Genomic DNA, 8,182 nt, shown 5'->3' on the forward strand with positions numbered 1-8,182 from the left:
GTTTCTTTGTTTTTTGGAGGGGAAACTAGGAATGGAGATATTTACATGTAAATAAAGAAAATATCTAATAAGGAAAAAAAATAAAAAAAATGTTTTTTGTTCTTACTCTCTACAGGTCCTTTGTAAATATATTATGGCTTTCAGTTTAGAGTTCTTAAGGGATTTCTGAATTTGCAAATGAGTGGGTTTCTGCATTCATATTTATTTCTTGTGCCTTTTCTTTGGGTTATTTTCCTTCTGTCTGTTTTGTCTTATTCTTGTGTTAGTTTTTGCTTTATTTCATTGTATTATATTATTATTCCTTAAAAATCTTTTCTTTTTCTAATGAGATACAGAAAGGCTCAGGATGGGAGAGAAGCTGGAGAGGGTTGGGGAGGCATAGGAAACTGCAATCAGGCGGAGGTAAAAGTGTAATCAAGATATATTATGTGAGAAAAAATTCATTTTCAATACAAGTAAAAAATTAGAATAGAAGAGAATGACAGGCCCCTATGATTTTTGAACATATTTGTAAAATTGTTATAGTATAATTTTGGAAAAATAAATATAACTTATACAAAAAGATAATTCAGGATTACCATTGTCATATCTTGTGAAAGATATGACCAATTTACTAATATTAGAGATGAAATATTAAAACACAGTACTTACAGTTGAATAAAGAAAAGTGAGAATCTCAGATGTAGATATAATTAGAAATGGAAAATTGGAAATGCCATTTATAATGTATTAAAAAACATGACATACTTAAGAACAATTTAACAAAATATGAGCCTTATGCACTGAGCTGCATTACTAGTGAGAAAAATATTAAAGACTCAAATTAGTGGAAATACATTCCATGCTTATTGATTAGAACACTCAGTATTGCTTCTTTCAAATTGGTGTATGTTTCAAGCAACCTCAATAAAATTTCCTTTGAAGAGGTATAGAAACTGGTAAATTGCAAAACATGTATTATGATGCAAAAAGATATAAAATGGACAAAACATGAAAATTAGGAATTACTTCAATTTTAAAACTTTTTATAAAGCTACATGGAATGACAGTGAGGTATTTGCATAAAGCAAACTGTAGATTCATGAATCAGACCAGAATCCAGAAAGTCCCAGTTAAATATTGACAGAAGTATCAAGGTCACTTGTTAAGGAAGGGATATAGTTTTCTAAATGGTGGGTGGAACTACATTGGGACAACTTTTATTCTCACATAGTTTATTAAAGTAAATTTGAAATGAGCTAGTAGCCTGAGTGTAGGAGTGAAACTAGAATATTTTCTGGAAAAAGTGTCTTTGTGATGTTTGGGTGGAGAATTCCCCAGACTAAAACTTCAGCATAAAAACAAAGACTGTCACTCTTTTTTAAAAAAATTAATTTATTTATTTACTTTATATTCATACTAAATTTTCCCCTACCTCCATCTCCTTCCAGTCTTTCTCCCATATCTACACCCTTCCATCCACTCCTCCCTCTCTTTTGAAAAGGAGAGGAGTCCCATAGATAACAACTAGCTTTGGCATATCAAGTTACAGTAAGACTCGGTGCATCTTCTGTTGAGGCTAGACAAGGCTGCTCAGGAGGGGGAAAGGGTCCAAAACACAGGCAACAGAGTCAGAGACAGCCCACACTCCCACATTTAGGAGTATTACATGAAGATCAAGCTACACAACTGTTTTATATAAGCAGAGGGCCTAGGTCAGTACCGTGCATGCTCTCTGGTTGGTAGTTCCATCTCTGTGAGCCCCACAGGTCCAGGTTAGTTGAATCTGTAGGTTTTCTTGTGTTCTTGACCCCTCTGGGTCCTATAATCCTTTCTCCTGTCTTCAACAAATTGATGTGTCCTGTCAACAACAAATTGTAGATTGAAGGTTTTATGGCTGGGTTGGTATCCTAATCACTCCATTGAAAATCTTGCTTGGGTACAGGAGATGACTGGTTCAAACTTTTACAGCCACTTTGGAAATCATTTTGGTGGTTTCTCAAAAAATTATGAATAGATGCACACCAAGACACAACTATACCACTCTTGGGCATATATTCAAAGGATGCTCCACCACTATACTGCAAAAACACTTGCCCAACTATGTTCATAGCAGTTTTATTCATAATAATCAGAAACTAGAAACAATCTAGATGTCTCTCAACTAAAGAATGGATAATGAAAATATAACATTTACACAATGGAATGTTACTCAGCTATAAAAAACAATGACATCATGAAATTTGCAGGCAAATGGATGGAACCAGAAAAGATCATCCTGAGTGAGATAACCCAAATCCAGAAAGACAAACATGGTGAGTACTTACTTTCATATGTGGATAATATTTGTAATATTTGTATATGGCTATACTACAATCCACAGAACCAAAGAACCTAAATAACAAGTGGGGCTCAAGGGGAACTCATGAATATCACTGAAAAAAATAGAATACATGTCATGCATTGTGGGTAGATGAGAGGAGAGGACTAGATGTGGGAAGGGTGGAGTTGGGAACAGGAAGAATCAGGTAGGTGGGGAGGACAGAAGAAGGAGTACAGGGAGAGACAACTGGAATTGGTGGGAGAGGGAAGCATCTCTGGGACAAGCTAGAAACCAAGGGCAATGAAAACTCCCAGAAAACTATGCGCTTAACCGTAGCTAAGACTTGGCAGCGAGGGATATGGAGCCTGAACTGAAGGAAGATTGTTTGTTTTAAACAGTGTTGTTAGGAAGATGTAAGAGAAACCAAAGTCTAGTAGAAAATACTTGTAAAACATCTTCTGTGAAAAATTTCTTTCACAATGTAACAAAACCTTTTAAAATTCAATACCAAAAGGAGAAAACTTGTTATTTGAAGTTCTGGTAAATTATTTAAATCGGTTTACATAGATAGATGTTATAAAATAAGCCCATGAAAAATGATTCATTAGAGAAATGTAAATGAAGTGGCATAATATACCTATCCACTATGGTAGCAACTATGAAAACAAGTGTCGAAATCTTAAAATACAAAATACTTTCAAGTACTAGAAGATTCTTCAAGGAATGGGAAATTTATAGAACACCTAGAACCCTCATGTACTCCTTGTGGCAATGCAACATGATATTGTCCTTTTGATATTCCCAAAACACAGGCCCTTGCCGTTCTTTTTTTTATTAGACATTTTCTTTATTTACATTTCACATGTTCTTCCCTTTCCTGATTTCCCCTCTGAAATATCCCTATTTCATTCCCTCTGCCCTTGCTCACCAACCCACCCTCTCCTGCTTCCTGGCCCTGGCATTCCCCTACACTAGGGCCTAGAGCCTTCACAGGATCAAGGGCCTCTCTTCCCATTGATTACCAACTAGGCCATCTTCTGCTACATATGCAGCTGGAGACATGGGTCCCACCATGGGTACTCTTTGATTGGTGGTTTAGTCCCAGAGATCTCTGGGGATACTTGTTAGTTCATATTGTTGTTCCTACTATGGGCTATACCCTTCAGATCCTTGGGTCCTTTCTCTAGCTCCTTCTTTGGGGACCCAGTACTCAGCCAAGTGGATGGCTGTGAGCATCTACTTCTGCATTCATCAGGCACTGTCAGAGCCTCTCAGGAGACAGCTATATCAGGCTCCTGTCAGCAAGCACTTGTTGGCATCCACAATAGTGTCTGGGTTTGGTGATTTGTATATGGGCATGAGAACTAGATGATAGAACTATATTGTTGAAAATATATGCCTTGGTTACCAGATGTGGAAAAATCAAGCCCAAAGTAAGCCAGAAGCTACCATCCTGCTGCAAACTTTCATAGTATTAGAAGGGGAGATGAAGGGTTATATGGGAGAAGAGGCATTGACTCTGGTGAAATAGTGGCATTACTGTTGTGAAGATCATCAGCTTCTTTTATTGAAATTGAGGATTGCTCTGCATATGGGAATCCATGCCTGGGCCATGAGATTACAGACCCTTGGAAGGAACTGAATGCTATTTTGTTGACATACTATGTGGTGGATTGAGTATGCTTAGTCCAAAGAGTGGCATTATTTGGTGGTGTGCCCTTGTTGGAGTAGGTGTGGCCCTGTTGGAGTATGTGTGCCACTGTGGGCATGGGCTTTAAGACCCTCATCCTAGCTGCCGGGAAGCCAGTCTTCTCCAGCCTTCAGATGAAGATGTAGAACTCTCAGCTCCTCCTGCGTTATGCCGCAGGATACTGGCATGCTCCCACCTTGAAGATAATGGATTGAACCTCTGAACCTGTAAGCCAGCCCCTGTTGGAAACCATGAGAGCCCTGAGATAAACATCCTGCCCCAGCTAATTGAGAACCCTGAGATTAACATTCTGCCTGACAATCACAAGGATGAGAACCCTGAGATTAACATCCTGCCTGACAATCACAAGGATCTGGCTTGGCCCTGAGAAAAGAACATTCACGGAAATCCACCCCCTCCCCACCTGTCACCCTGGAGCTCAACCCCAGAAGATTTTGTAACCTTCCATCTTCCTCCTTCCTCTTCCCCTCCCCTCCAAGATTTTTGCTTTAAATATGCTCTGCTCCACTAAGTAAATGGCTCTTGACAAGCAATGCTTCCTTGAGTCCTGTCGTCTCTCTCGCCCATTCTTTATTCACAGGTTGTGACCCTCCTCGTTCCCCTGAATAACTTGACCTGCAGGCCAGGTCAAGCCCCCAATTAAATGTTGTCCTATAAGAGTTGCCTTGGCAGTCCTCTGCTGTATATGTGTCAGGGTCCTTATATCAGGTGGTATATACAGCCTGGTTGGTGGCTCACTGTCTTATAGATCTCTGGTGTCCAGGTTAGTTGAGCCTGTTGATCATCCTATAGGGTTGTACTCAGCTTCTTCCAGCTTTTCCATAATTCAACCACAGGGGTCCTCAATGAAAGAAGAAGCACCTAACTCTTGAAAGACTTGCGTTCCCAGGCAGTGGTGAGGTCTGGTGGGGTCGGGGTGAGGGGGTAGAGTATGTGTGTGTGGATGGGGACATTCTTTTGGAGATTAGGGAGGAAGAATAGGATGAGGAACAGTTGGAGAGTGGACCGGGAGGGGGATAATGACTGGACTGTAAAAATGACTAAAGAATTAAAAAAAAATTGCCCTGGTCATAGTGTCTGTTCACAGTTGTAAAACATATTGTCATACTGCCTTCTAATATTTATATTTATTCTTACAAACAAATGCTACTTCTCTTAATCAGAGAAACCTCTCTTTTCAGTGAATAGTGGTAAATTTAGAGACTCAGGGCTGGTCAAGTTTCTGAGGACACATGACATGATTGTTGAGTCTTCAGTCCTACACAGTTATTAGTACTTCATATGAGGTTTAAGGAACATCACAGAAGAGAGCATAAAGAATGTAAGTGCCATAATACAGTGAGAAGGGCTGCAAAAATACATCTTCAGGGCATGGCACAGTCATTGCAATTATGATCTTACAGCATCTGTGATTGCTTTCACTGATCCTCCACAAGATTGAACTGTATTTGTCATTGGTCAACTATGAGCACGGGAAGGGCTCATCTACACCCTGCTAACTATTGGCCACTGATAAATTTGGGGGAATTTGGTGTACAGTCATTGTCTTCAGTGGATAACCCATTCATTGCCAAATACATGGTCACATAGATGACCCTTAGGTAAATTCAGTGGGTCTCAAAACAAATAAAAGGGGCAGGGTAAAGAGGAAAGAAAGGTATGAGAGGGGTGGAAGGAAAATAAGAGAAGGTAGGGTAATACTAATCAAAATGCATTGTGTATATATGAGAAACTGATAAAGAACATGTTTAATCAATTTAAATAAGAGCAAAATTTTGGTACTTCCTTAAATAATTAAAAAAAAATAGCTTAGAATATAGCCCAGCAATCTTATGCCTAGATAATTATTTAAGGGAATTTTAAACAGTGTTTTCAGGGCTGACAATTTGGTACTGGATAATCAACTGGTGTGTTCTTTCCCAAGGAAAACTATTTCTTCTGCTCTCAGCATGCCTTAATTGCCCTTAGTTCTTTGTCTAAGACTGATGCCTCATAGGCTTTTGCCTATCCACTTTTATATATCTATTGTTACTGTTATGTAACTCATGGTTAGGCAGTCATATTAATGAGACTTTATGAGTATAGCTTCTGACTTTCCTAGGAGATCCAGTTTGATTCTCTGGCTCTTATTGTCTTTCTCTTTCCCTCTTTTGCAATGATCTCTGAACCTTAGGTATAGGAATTGTAAGGTACTGTATTGGAACTGGAATCCACATCTCTGTATTTTGACTGGTTATGACATCTGTAATAGTCTTTGTTTGGGACATGATGGAAATGCCTTTCTCTTGATTGTTCCAATGTTCTCATGGCTACATACATTTGTTAAAGATCATCAAGTGTGTGTGTGTGTGTGTGTGTGTGTGTGTGTGTGAACAAAATATACTGAATTTTTCTGAAAAGACAAGAAATACAATACTAGAACACTAAAATTGTATTTTACTGCTGCGCAATAGACCAGCTTAAAGAAAACCCTCTCCAAGCCAGTGGAAGTTCACTTTCCACTGGATCTCAGCACAGATTCCAAAGTGGTAGTAGTCCCTTCATCCATATGCTGTGAGAGACCCTCCAGAGGAAACTGAGATAAGATGGAAATCTTTACTGTCTGCCAGGCTTCCTGGGTCTGAGTAACTTTAGAGCAGGAGGTAAGCAGATGGTGGAGGATGTCAGAAGAGAGAGCTCATATGCATGTCAGCTATGGTCATGTGAGAGTCAGTTCTCAAAAGCAAATGAATAGAGATGTTTTCATCATTAGAGAACAGTCAAGTCTCAAGTTCAATTCTGTAATTGGTAGGGCAATAGCAACATAAATAACCTTCCTGTCTCTCTATCTATAAGATGAAAGTGGTCTATAATAACATCTCAAAAGAGAGACTGTTCAAATTTTGAGTGTAAATTTGTGTTCTGTCAATAAAGTGTCTAGCATCACAGTAAAGCTGAAATCAGGGATTTTTGTCTGTATTCTCTCATTCTTCTTCTCCATGGATAACTGGCAATAATTATTAGAAGGTTCTAGGTCTAAAATTTGTTTGAGATATATGCTGACTTGACTGGCAGAGGGACTAATATGTCTTCAAAAAGAAGTGAATGCAAAGCTTACAGCTGGATAATCTTTAATGTTCTCTTTGATCTTTCCCCAAATTCGGACTGTGCATACAGTTGGGCTGTAAAGATTTCAAAAGGGTTCTACCTAGTTTGGTGAAAGAAAATTCAACTCCAGATGCTTAAAGAAGTCTTCTTCTAATGGACTCAGGGGAATAGAAAAATGGTCAGGATGGAATTTGAGTCTTTAATCTCCTTTGCTTTTAACACAAACGCAAAGTAATTTGATTTTATATGCTAATATTCATCAATTTGATTTTAGCATTGTACTCTCAACTTGCAAAATTTGTAATGGAAGAAGCTTTACCTGCAATTTAGAATATTTTATTATTGAAAAGTTTCAGCATATTTTAGTGTCATCATTTCATTTTAATGAAAAATCTCTAGCTGTTTTTAATACAGGATGAAAAGCAGAATAGGGTATGATTGACTCCAGTACAGCTATTCATTTAATATATGCTCCATTAACTTAATAATTTCCTGGAAGTAACAATCATCACCATCTTCTCCTAGTGCCATGAAGAATGTTGTCAGTGTTGATAGGGAAGCTTGTGAAGTAGAGTTATTAGATAGGTTGCTGATTATCCCCCTGGTGACAATGCCAAATCTCCTGCTAGATCACAGGATCAAATGTTAAGCTTCATGGATTGAAAGGGAAAAAATAGCCAAAGAATCATAGGCAACATAGTTTCCTCTGTTCTAATGATTTTAATGTTGATTAAGCTTGAAAGCTACTGAATTAGATGAGTGATTCAGCAACATAAATAAGGTGCTGGAAATATGAATTCTCAGGTATCACTCATGCACACTGAACTAGAAACCCAAGAGGGACCAGTGACCTGCATTTATTAGACTAATGAGGACTGTGAGACACACTCAAGCTTGAGAGCCCCTTCAGTGGAATGGCATGGTGGGGCCATACCACCCTCATGAGTTAGAGAAAAAATGGCATCAAGTGATAACACTTCTGAGAAAAGTGAGAAGGTGAAGTTTTTTGGGGGCATACATTTTTTAGTCTTTTCTGATATATATATATATGTATATATATATATATATATATATATATAGAG

The sequence above is a fragment of the Mastomys coucha genome, unplaced genomic scaffold, assembly GCF_008632895.1.
Source record: "Mastomys coucha isolate ucsf_1 unplaced genomic scaffold, UCSF_Mcou_1 pScaffold6, whole genome shotgun sequence".
Lineage (NCBI taxonomy): Eukaryota > Metazoa > Chordata > Mammalia > Rodentia > Muridae > Mastomys > Mastomys coucha.